Source organism: Quercus lobata, chromosome 4, assembly GCF_001633185.2.
Source record: "Quercus lobata isolate SW786 chromosome 4, ValleyOak3.0 Primary Assembly, whole genome shotgun sequence".
Lineage (NCBI taxonomy): Eukaryota > Viridiplantae > Streptophyta > Magnoliopsida > Fagales > Fagaceae > Quercus > Quercus lobata.
The window spans coordinates 70,818,918-70,830,115 of NC_044907.1; the positions used below are offsets into that span (position 1 = coordinate 70,818,918).

An 11,198-nucleotide genomic window follows, 5' to 3' on the forward strand; every position below is an offset into this window, starting at 1 on the left:
GGAATCTTTTAAAATTGACTAAAGTTATGAATAATCAGGATGACCAGTAACAGTGGACAAATATTGCAATGGCAGCCAGCTTTGTAAGTGGCCATCTCTTTTTGTCCCCAGCCAAGGCCTCATAACTAGGATGATCATTTAGAGAAATGGTAGAGCATATTATACATTTGGTTGGTAAAACCCAATATAATCCTCTTGCATTCCTACATGGATGGTTTTACTTGGACAATAGAAAAGTAGCATAAACATAAGTCCAATAGGCTTAACTGAATCTTATTTCTCCCAGAATGTAGTTCATCAACATACTTCACATAAAAATGCCTCAAGAAGATCAAGAAACTAAAACATGATATCACATTGCTAATAAACAAAGCATATTTACCTACCTCTATACCACCCAAGTCAATGCCCAAGGATACAAAATTTATGTTTTCCTTTTTTTTTGGTCACTTGATAGAGTTTCAACAAAAAATATCCCCCACCCAAAAAAAGAAAAAAGAAAAAAGAAAAAAGCCTTAAACACCTAGCCGAAAATCAATGGTAGAGCTTCCAGAATTTCTTTCCTCCTCTCCTTGTTTCCTAGTTGATGACTGAAATACAAGATTATGCACAAATCAAATTGGTCATTGACAGAATCCAGTTAGAAATCTTTGAATGCCAGCAAAAGCAGAGACTATGTCCAAACTGTGGAAGCACCCTCTAATGTCATTTTCAATGTATTTTGCAAGACACTTGCACTGCTTCTCACCATTAGTCTATAGAGATGGGAAAGAATGTAAATAAATACAGGTAATAGATTACATCAAGAATAACCATGAATTTTTAAAACAAGAATCCACAGCAAAGCACTTCTAAGAGCAAGCATTAAGTTAAAAATTGGTGAGTTCACATCTGATTTAATTATGTTGGGGTCAAAAGCCTAGAAAATACCTGATATTAAGTGGGGAAAAATAAGTCAAGAATCCAGGAAAAAAGATTGTCACATCTAGCTTCGGATAAGATATTAATGTAATGAAATAATTATAAGTATGCAGTACCAATGATCTTTGGATCAAATGGCGTCTTAACTCAGAAATAAGGGTGGAGGGTTAAGTCACAACCATATTATAGGTATGAGTTATATATATATATATATATACACACACACACACACACATGCAAATATGGGTAACATTGTAAAATGTTCATTACAGTGTTAATCATCTCCAACTAAATATTTAAGAGTTCATATTGACAATGAGAAAACATCTCTGCTTGTACAATGTTTTGGGGTTGGGGGGGAGGGGGAGTTGAAATGGAGGAACTGTATTCTTTCCTCATGACAATCTATACTTCAAATTCTTTATTACTTCTATGCCTACATAATTCATAGGAAGTATGAATTATGTGCAGTATATGGAAATCTATGATAAAACGCACGTCAAGTTTGCTGACTCAAAGGAAGAGAACAAGACCAGAAAAAAAAAAAAAAAAAAAAAAAAAAAAAAAATTAACTTCGTATCAGAGTTTTTGCTTTTTCATTTACTCATCCTACTTGAAAGAATTATCAAAGCAGAACGGTGGGTTCTTTGATTAAACACGGTGTGACTTATAGCTCATTTCATGATTAGAAGCAAGAGATGTCAAACCTTGGTGCAATGGTAATTGCCATCTACACCAAGCGATGTATCATAAGTTTGAGTTTGGGAATTAACCTCTTTGAAATTGGAGATAAGGTTACCTACCAACTACCTCTCCTAGACCACAAAATGAGTCTTGTGCACTAGGTACACCATTTTTTCATGTTAGAAGCTAGGCTTTTCTTATAAGCATCCATCGTATGCCCTGTTTTTTTACACATAATTTAATTTAAGAATTCCCTGTTAATCATTGTTGTCAAAACTGTACTGGGTAGAAGTTTATTCCGCATATGATGCTACAAAACGTTTATTATTTTTATTTTTATAAGTAATGTCTATAAGACATTTTTTTATCTATTCAATATGTATTTGTAAGTATTAAATGATAATATCAGAATAATAAGAGTATATAAAGTTAATACATTCTACTATCATTTCATATTCCACCCATTGTAGGAAAGAGTGAAACCAATTGTAAACGAGTGAGAGGAAATAATCTAGAGGAAGCCTGTTAGCCTAACTTTAATCAAGCATACGCTTTCAAGTCTCCCTACCTATTCTTATTCCTTGTTCTTCTTCCCCATTCCTGTTAGTGTAGCCAACACGTTGGAAAAAAATACAAACTTCCTGTGGGGTGGGCTTCATGGGGAGCATAAATTCCATTTGGTTTATTGGTCTACTATGTGCAATCCAATCCAAGGGGTAGCGGGCATTTGAAAGCTGCTGATTTTTAACCAAGCTTTGCTTGGGAAATGGCTGTGTAGGTATCGGTTGGAACAGAAGTCATCATTGTACAATACTACTTGATGCCAGAGGTACTCTGAAATGGTAAAAGGTCCTTATGGGGTAGGCCAATGGAAAAATATCAGTAAGGGTTGGGAGAAGTTTGCTTCATACACTCGTTTTGAGGTGGGGGTTGGTTCCCAAGTTTTGTTTTGGAAGTATCATGGGATAGCAATGGGACTTTCCAGGATAGATACCCTGAGTTGTTTAGGTTTGACAGAAACAAAGAGGCGTTGATTTTAGAATTCAGACTATTTTGAATGGGTTAACGGTCAGGTGCATTGGAAACCTGTCTTCATCTTAGAAGCACAAGACTGAGAGTTAGATTCGGCGGCCCAATTTTTTGGATGATTTGTATGCAGCGAAGGTAACCCCTACAGGTTCTGATAGATGGGTTCCGCTTCCATCACCTAAGACTGGATTACAGATTAAGGGCTGTAAATCCTATCCAATTTCCTTGGAAATGCATACGGAAAATGCTAACCCTACCTAGTGTTGCATTCTTTGTTTGGGTGATGGCTCTTGGGATTATATAGGTGACGGATAATCTTCAAAAGACGACTTTTATCATGGCAGACTGGTGCTGCTTGTGCAAATCTGATGGTAAGTCAGTGAGTCATCTCCTGTTACATTGTCCTATTGCTTGTGACCTGTGGGCCTTTTTGTCTATTTTGCCTAGTTTGGATCACTTGGGTCATGCCAAGTTATGTTATGGCTATGTTGGAGCCTTGGAAAGGAGCCTAGGGATTCCACAGATTCAAGGAAGTGTGGGGTTCCATTCTTGATTGTCTTATGTTGTGCATTTGGATGGAGAATAATCAACCTACATTTAAGGGAAAGAAGTTAACTTTGCCTAATTTCAAGTTCATGTTTTTGAAGACCCTTTATGAATGAAGTTTGAAATCCTATACTTTATAGGTGTATTCTTTGATGGAGTTCTTGGATTCTTCTCTTATTTGCCAATAATTTCTACGCTTGTATCTTTCTCTCCTCTTTGTTTCTACTTTTCATTGGTGTTTTTCATTTTTTTTTACTGTATACTTCTTGCATACGCTTTCTGTTTTCACTAAATTGACATTACTTAACAAAAAAAGAAATCCAAAGTAGGGACAAAAAATAAATTATGCTTAATGAGTTCAAAAACACAGGAAGTGTAAAGGAGTATGAAATACTTTATCATAAACCATATGGCATAACACAAGAGAATGTAAAATTAAACAATTTGTGTTCCCTAGATATTGAAAAGGAAAAGCAAAAGAATAACACTGAGACTTCCTCATATATGAAACCACTAGAAGCCATGCAACAGGGAAAAGAAAAACATTGAGACTTCCTCATAAATGAAACCACTAGAAGCCATGCAATAGGGACACAGGTTGAGTTATGTGCACAGGTAGAAATAGCCAAGAAAAACATGGTTTCTAAACCATTTGGACCCAATTAAGGACTCCAATATGGTCTATAAGGACACAACCTAATTAAGTTTGGGGGTGGGTTCAAGGCAAAGGTGTCAGGTTCCAGAATAGAAGAACTCATCCAAACTAGATATTAAAGTCACTAAAATAACACTATTATTTATATTTTTTTTAGAACAGCATTTGCAATATAAGAATCCTAACAGCATATCCAACCATCCAGATTCCAGACCCATTAAACATCTCATTATCCCTATACCAACATATCAAGTTCTTGTCCTTTTCACCAACAAGTCATATGGACATTGACAGAATCGTTTGCAAAGAGCCAAGTTAGTACCTTACCCAGGTCCTTTTTTGTATTATCATCTTTGGTGACCACCTAGAATGACGGCCTACAATCAGGTCTGCTAATTCTTGACATGTATCAGAGGAATTTATTCTCTACAACCAAGGTTGGGAGAAGGCTTCCCATTCCAGAATCTTCATGTGCTTATGGATCATATTTGACCATTCCTAACTCACCCAAGTGTCTCATTTCTTTGTTGAACTTATCTGTTGGTATGCATTCAACAATAGATGCATCAGGCTCCCATCTCATTCCTATACCCACACTAATGCATGTACAATCCATCAGTAGAAGCACCCATTTTCTCACAAGTACAATTTCTACAACAACAGTTGATGATGGAGTCCATACTTAAATCTAACCTCAAAGTAAAATCCATTGTAAATTATTTTATTTTAATCCATAGAGGATAAAGCAACTTTGCAGATATTGCAATTTCAAATATTTCTATAACATTATCATTGAGAAAATGTTGAAAAATTATATATATTTGGTAGTATGATCATTCAGGTATTAAAAGATCCATACCTCAAAAATTAAAAATCCAGCAGGTTTTAACATCAAAGCAGCCCCATTGCAAAGATGGAGAAGAACATCCATGCCATTAAGACCACCATCTAATGCAAGTCTTGGTTCATGTCTACCAACCTCAGCTTGTAGCCCAGAGATATTGTCACTTGGTATGTACGGTGGATTACTTACAATACCTGCAAGTTTTCCTTCCACATCCTTTAATGGTTTGAACCATGATCCTTGCCTCAATTACATCCTGAGTGGTTTGTAATAAAGTGCATAACAAGAAAGAAAAGTAATCAGAGATATTGTGTTTTGCTGGAAAGAAGAGGGGAAAAAGATGAGAGTGAAAAGTAAGAAACTTAAAAAATTAATACACTTCAATTTCTCATAGTAAAATGAAAGGCTAATTACAAATATTTACCTTATCAACTGAGTTGCATTGTCCCACTAAAGTTTAAAACAGAGCAATCAGTCCCCTAATGTTGCTTAAAGTTCCAAAAGCCTCCCTATCATTTTAATTGCTGTCAAACCAAAAGCAAATTATTGCACCAATGTGCCACCAATCCCAAAGAAGAAAAAAATGTGGCCAGAGCTCTTTTCAGCTTTTTCTTCTTCTTGCTAGTTTGGTCTAAATTTTGGTCTTCCTTGAACTTTCATTTATAACATCTGAATGCCCTAAGAAATGGAGGAAAGGGAGAAAATGATAAGCAAAATTTGATAACTACTAAAGGAACTATTCCCTCTTTTTTTCAAAGTCCGAATAGTTTGGACATTGATCTCTTATAAGAAACTACCCAAAGGTGTCTGGTAGTTAAAATTAGTATAGATCACCTACAAGATTGTTTTGAAAGTCCTTCCCAAGACAATGACAGAGGTTAGCCATTATATTTATTCTCGTAAGTGCATTTGTGTTAGGAACCTTAGATAATGACTTTTTAATGCAATTGAAAATTATAATAATGAGGAGAATTGTGCACGTTATTAAATTTAACTTAAAGATAGCCTATTAAGTAATCAAAAAATATTTCCCTTGCATCCCTGATATTAAACCCTCTAATACCACAAGAACACAGGACAAAATTACTACAGCATGATAAACGGGGCTATGGTTTATTGTAGGAGGTGTATTAGTGGTTAGGATTTGGTTAAAAAGGGAATCAAGAATGCTGTTAAAGGCCTTGGCCATCTTACTAAACATAATAATTTTTTTTTAAAGAATTAAACATAATCTTTCAGGAAATTTCATTAGATATGGTAGCAGTACCTTTACAAGCTAAAGATTGAGGACTTGTATGTTAAATAACAACAACAACAATCAGACCTTCGGCCCAAAATTTTGGGGTCAGCTATACATACTCAACGGACTAGTCAAGGTTGGCCTTATGTATTTTCATAGCCAATCCCACACCCGGAAAAAGGAGGGTTGCAGTAGGTTGATGGCTAAGCTAAAATATAGCCACTCTATTATAAAAGGATCCACTTGTATGTTGAATAATAGATAATCTAAAATTGGAGACTATCTTAACTATCAAAAAAAAAATTGGAGACTAACTTTCACTTTCTATGTTGAATAAATGATTTACTAGACACAAATTAGAAACTTTGAACATTTCATTTCAACATGTAACATTGTCCAACATATGGATTGGATGATGAACACTATCATTGTTAGCATGTGAAATTATTGAAATTGGGACCATTATATTACAATGATAAATTCACTAACCCGCAGTCTGCAGACCATACTTCTGCATATTAAAAACTATCACGTAACGCGCGATTCCAATTCCAATAGCAAGTGCAAATCTTCCAGTTCCTATAAACACTATGACCAAAGCAAGAATTTCATCCACAGCATTGAAATTTCTCAATCCTCCACCACTCTCCTAGTTCTAAGTCTACTCAATAAATTGGCTTCTCACAATAAGGAAAAGCTGGAGGCAAAGAGCCCACCATTGTCTAAACTTAACAGAACTCTGGAAGCAGAGAAGTTAAGTCAAAACATGAACCTAACAAACCTTCACTGGGCTTTTAGGATTGAAATTCGAGTTTTTATGTTTCATTCATTAATTAAAAGGCCTTACTCTTAAACACCCAGTTACCAATTTTTTGTGTGAATTTTTTTTCGTGGCTAATCTTCCGCATTTTCTAAGCATCCAAACGAAAGGAAATGAAAGAAGAAATTTGGCACCTGGAGAACCTCACGGCCAGTTCAGGAGAGCTCCTTGCTTCTCCCTTCCACACTTCAAAGACAAGGAGAAGACACAGCTACGGTGGGGGAATGTGAGGGAAGAAAAGATAAGTTTGGTCAGAATCAGATACGGGTTTCTTTTTCTTATTTTGGATGATATTTTTTGGGCTTTTCGTCTTTCTTCATTGAAATTTTTTTTTTAATAATTTTTTTTAAGAAAAAGGGTTTGTCTATATTGGTTTCTTTAGCAAATAAATTAAGCTTAAAGGGGGGGAAGAATTTTTATTTTATTTTATTTTTTCTCTATCTATGTTTGAGGTAATTCATAATTTCCCCCATTATCTTTGAAACCAATCAATTTTTTCTTCTATATTTGATAAATGAGCAAAATATCTCCAATCCGTTACTTTTTCAATTAAATTCAATGAAATTATAATGATAATAAATGCAATCTTTGACTTTTTTTCTACCATGTGGTGTACAAATAATAATTTCTTTAAAAATTTTTGTTAGATTTAATTGAAAAACTAACAAATTATAGATATTTGCTCATTTTTCAAATATAGAGGGAGAAATTGGTTGATTTCAAAGATAAGTGAGGGAATTGTGAATTACCCTAAACATAAAGGGCGGAAAATGTGTTTTCTCCTATTTTAAAATTTGATTCTTATTCAAATTAAAATCAATTATTGAGTAATATGGTTCTAATATGATTATGATTATGAATGTAGTCATGAACTCTTAAGATTTTTTTTATTTTTTATTTTTAATGTTGTCACATAAGTTTTTGAAAGGTCATTTTTTTTATACTGTAGCATCTAGTTATAATTTATTGTAATTATAATTATGATTAAAAATTTCTATATTTAATAACTTTTTATTTGGGTTCTTGTTAAGCTTAAATCCAAATATAAGTAACATATCCTTTGAAAGAAAGTAAAGATCAAAATTGAATAAGAAGGTTCAAAATACCTCCACACACACTACAAATTATTTAATAAATCATCTGTATAAAAAATAATACTACAAATTATTTGCAAAAGAAAAAAATTCACCTTTATTAAGTCATTACAAGCACTAGTTTAAAATCATTACACAAATGGTTTAGAGTGTTGTAACTCAATTGACACCTCTTAGTGTCTCCAATAATGAAGACATTCAAAGTTCAATTTTCTCCTCATACATTGTAATTATCAAATTATTAAAAAAAAAAAAAATACATGAATGATTGTTGTCCACACGCTATGCAACTCACATGCTCTCTTCACAAAGTTTCTCTCAACTCCAAAAATTAGTGTATTAGGTTAGATTAGATAGAATGTTAACATTGTTGATGGCTATTTTGTGAATATCCTATAAACTCATATGAAATAAAGCCCAAATTCTTTCTGGGCCTAATATCTCTATTTTAAAGCATTTTATTTCATACATGGCACAAGCTCATGTATCTTTTAATGAGTAATTGAATGAATGTGGTTTAGAGGAAAAAGAATAGGTCTATTTGGACTTGTTCATGAACCCAAACTTGGGCCTCACAAAGTAAGGGTGAGTTTAGTTCAACTTTTTGAAAAAGTGCATAATGAAAAAGTGGAGTTTTGTAAAAGTGCATAATGAAAAAGTGGAGTTTCAAAAAGCTGAGTGTTTGGTAAAAACTGTTAAAAAGTGCATAATGAAAAAACTGAGTGTTTGGCTAGCACTTATAAAAGTGGCTTTTTGAGGGATAAATGACCAAAAAGGACAATGTATATACAAGGGAATTTATTTCATACTTTTTTTTTTTTTTTATGTGAGTTTGTTTCATACTTAAATCAATTACTTCATCATACTTAAATCAATTTTTCTCTTTCTAAAAAAATTATTTTTTTCTTACCAATATTAGCTAATAATAACCTACCACTTAAGATTTATTGTGAAAGTATTGTAAAAATATTGTGATAAAAATTGATACTAATTTTAATTTGAACGTACTATTAAAATTATTTTTTTCTCTTTCTAAAAAAATTATTTTTTCTCACAAGTGTTAGCTAATAATAACCTACTACTTAATATTTATTGTGAAAATATTGTGATAATATTTCCTTCTTTTTCATTTTTTTTCTCCTCCACTCACTTACCGTATTTTCTTCTTTTTTTTTTTTCCCCCTCTTTTTTTCTAGTCCACACACGTACCCACTCTTTTCCTTTATTTCCTTCTTTCCTTTCTTTTTCCATATCACTTCTCCAAGTTCCAGAACGTCCCAGAGAGCTCTCCTTCTTCCTCTTTTTTTTTTTTTTTTTTTAGCTCTTCATCTGCATGATTTCTCTCTTTTTTTTTTTTTTTTCTTAGCTCTTCTTCGTCTGCATGATTCTCATCAAACGAAGATAGAGGGGAAATCCAAAAGGGAGGAATGGGTCAGATCGGTGCTTGATCTCTGCCTTCACCGCTGCCTGTCTTCCTCTCCACCGTTGCTTGATCTCTTCCCCACTGCCAACGACATGCGGCGGAAATGGGTCAGCTCGGTTTTTTTTTTTGGTTATGATTTCATTATTGGGTTTCTTTGTAAAATTGTGTAAAATTGGTTTGATTTTGTGTTTGGATTATCAAATGTTGAAATGGGTTGTGGTGGTAGACCGGTGATTGTTGGGTGGTGCTCTGTTTGTATTTGGTTGATACTTTATTGACCGGTGTTGGTCTGTAACAGAGGAGCGGAGAAGAGAAAAGGGCAAAGTTTATTGGTGTGGGTATTTCGGTATTTTCAATATTGCAACGGTAATAATACAAAACGCGCAGAGCGCATTTTCATTTATGGACCCTCAGGGGTCCAAAGCCCATTCCGCGTTTTGCCTCAAATTTTTCTAAAAGTTCAAAACGCAACTTTTATAAAAAGGTTGCGTTTTGAGCTTACCAAACGTAAAACTAGGTTGAGCTTTTTTGAAAAAGCGTTTTTTGGGCTTCAAATGCTGAACCAAACGGGCACTAAGTTAGGTACACTTGTAGATGACAAAGGTTGGATGGCCAAAAACACAAAAATAAACACTTATTAAAAATACAAAGTTTAGCTATAAACATGTTTGGAGTCATCTTTTTCAACTCATTACTTAACAAATTATATGAGTATGAGAGTATCTATGTGTATTATTTAAGTTTAAACAAGTTACATGACTCATTAAGAAAGTTATATGACTAAAATTACACATGGATGATCTTTTTAGTTATGTTGGAAATGTTTACAAGAAGGATACCTACTAAAATTACATAGGGTCTATAGCAAGTTATATTTCCCTTTTCATTTAACATCATGCTTTGCAATCATCAGTAACAGGGTTTATACGCGTTCCATTTCCTCAACCTCAAGGGAGGAAAAACATATGGTGTTATGTGATACGCATTATTAATTTCAACTGTATGTGATGGTTTATTTATTCGAATAAAGACATAAAGTTTATGTCTATGAATGTGAGTAATTTGTTGCCTTACTGTGTTTAAGTACATCAAGTTCGATTACTCTTTTCTCTTTGTTGCTATTACTCAATTTATCGTACAATTCTTTAGATGTCTCTGAAAACAACTTGTCCCTTGAAATTCCCGCAACAATTGAAAATTTCTTGAATTTAGAAAACCTATACCTATAAGGGTTTTCCTTTGAAGGAATCATACCTTCATCCATGGCTTCTTTGAAAGGCCTTGAACATTTGGATGTTTCGCGAAACAACTTATCAAGCGTTATTGCAAAGGGTCTAGAGAAACTTTTATTTTTAAAATATTTGAACATTTCGTCCAATGATATTGAGGGTGCACTACCAATAGTTGGAGTTTTCAAAAATGTGGATGCAATATCAATTATTGGAAACAATAAGCTTTGTGGGGCATTCCACAGTTGCAACTACCTGCATGCCCCAAAGTTACAAAATCAAGAAAGCCCCTTGCTTCTAGATCAATAATCACAACTTTTTGTGCGGTTGCATGTCTCCTTCTAGTTTCATCCTTTCTTGTTCTTTATTGGAGGAAAAAATATAAAAAGAAACCATCTTCTATAGTCTTAAAGATGGATCTCCTTCCAAACAAAGGAGTTCTTAATCAAGAAAAAATGTTAGTTGCAATAAAGGTCCTAAACCTTCAAACTAAAGGAGCTACCAAGAGTTTTGTGGCGGAATGCAAAGTCTTAAGAAATGTTTAACATTGAAATCTTGTGAAGATTTTAACACGTTGCTCTAATATCAATTATAATGGTGATGAATTCAAAACTCTAGTATTTGAATTCATGACAAATGGGATCTTAGATATGTGGCTACATTCAATGACAGATTGTGAAAATCAATCAAAATATTTGAGCTTTCTTCAAAGA

General features: G+C 33.6%; 1 long non-coding RNA gene across 6 annotated transcripts; it reads right to left on the bottom strand.

The window, feature by feature from the left end:
- Positions 1-237: 237 nt before the first annotated feature.
- On the bottom strand, positions 238-7,018 carry LOC115987793. Of its 6 annotated transcripts, none has more exons than XR_004091222.1 (5): positions 6,409-7,018; positions 5,104-5,357; positions 4,695-4,935; positions 4,163-4,372; positions 238-755 (listed from the first exon to the last, which is right to left on the bottom strand). It is a non-coding gene; the product is annotated as an uncharacterized LOC115987793 (long non-coding RNA). The 6 variants fall into 6 exon arrangements; XR_004091220.1 differs by having other exon boundaries at positions 238-4,372; positions 6,409-6,507; positions 6,874-7,017; XR_004091218.1 differs by having other exon boundaries at positions 238-4,372; positions 6,874-7,014.
- Between the last annotated feature and the right edge of the window lie 4,180 nt (positions 7,019-11,198).